The 928-nt window shown below is 36.6% G+C and overlaps 1 non-coding gene across 1 annotated transcript; it reads left to right on the top strand.

Annotated features, from left to right (window-relative positions):
- Window positions 1-426: 426 nt before the first annotated feature.
- On the top strand, window positions 427-499 carry Trnav-gac. Its single transcript has one exon. It is a non-coding gene; the product is annotated as a tRNA-Val (tRNA).
- The last annotated feature ends 429 nt before the right edge of the window (window positions 500-928 follow it).

Here is a 928-nt window from a genome sequence, read left to right as displayed (position 1 = left end):
ATTATATACATAAATCATTAAAGTGTATGCTATTATTTGTTTCTAGCCGTACTTATTGTGTAATGGGGTGTATCTGGTGGTATTTGAATCTGTTCAACCATGAAGCCTCCGTAGTCAAATGGTTATGACGCTTGCCTTGACAGCGAGAAGTCTCAGGTTCGAGTGCCGCCAGAGGCATTTTATTACACAATTTCTTTATTCATTTATTTATAGGACTACATTCGTTGCGATCTATGCTACACGGTATATTATTATGTCCTTTATTCGAACACTGTATTTACCTTTCTTTGATGATTTATGTATATAATCTAACAGTGTTAACGGCTACCTTGATTTATATTTCAGTGTATGCTATTATTTGTTTCTAGCCGTATTTATTGTGTAATGGAGTGTATCTGGTGGTAATTGAATCTGTTTAACCATGTAGCCTCTGTGGTTTAATGGTTATGACGCTCGCCTTGACAAGGAGAAGTCGCAGGTTCGAGTCCCGCCAGAGGCATTTTATTACACAATTTCTTTATTCATTTATTTATAGGACTACATCGTTGCGAGCTATGCTACACGGTGTATTATTATGTCCTTTATTTGAACACTGTATTTACCGTTCTTTGATTATTTATGTATATAATCTAACAGTGTTAACGGCTACCTTGATTTATATATCGGTGTATGCTATTACTTGTTTCTAGCCGTACTTATTGTGTAATGGAGTGTATCTGGTGGTATTTCAATCTGTTTAACCATTAAGCCTCCGTGGTCTAATGGTTATGACGCTCGCCTTGACAGCGAGAGGTCGCAGGTTCGAGCCCGCCAGAGGAATTTTATTACACAATTTCTTTATTCATTTATTTATAGGACTACATTCGTTGCGAGCTATGCTTCACGGTGTATTATTATGTCATTTATTCGAACACTGTATTTACCCTTC

This window comes from Anneissia japonica, unplaced genomic scaffold, assembly GCF_011630105.1.
Source record: "Anneissia japonica isolate Jap-2015-1 unplaced genomic scaffold, ASM1163010v1 scaffold195794_len928_cov122, whole genome shotgun sequence".
Lineage (NCBI taxonomy): Eukaryota > Metazoa > Echinodermata > Crinoidea > Comatulida > Comatulidae > Anneissia > Anneissia japonica.
The sequence above is the reverse complement of the archived record's forward strand: the minus strand, read 5'-3'. Positions and strand labels throughout refer to the sequence as shown.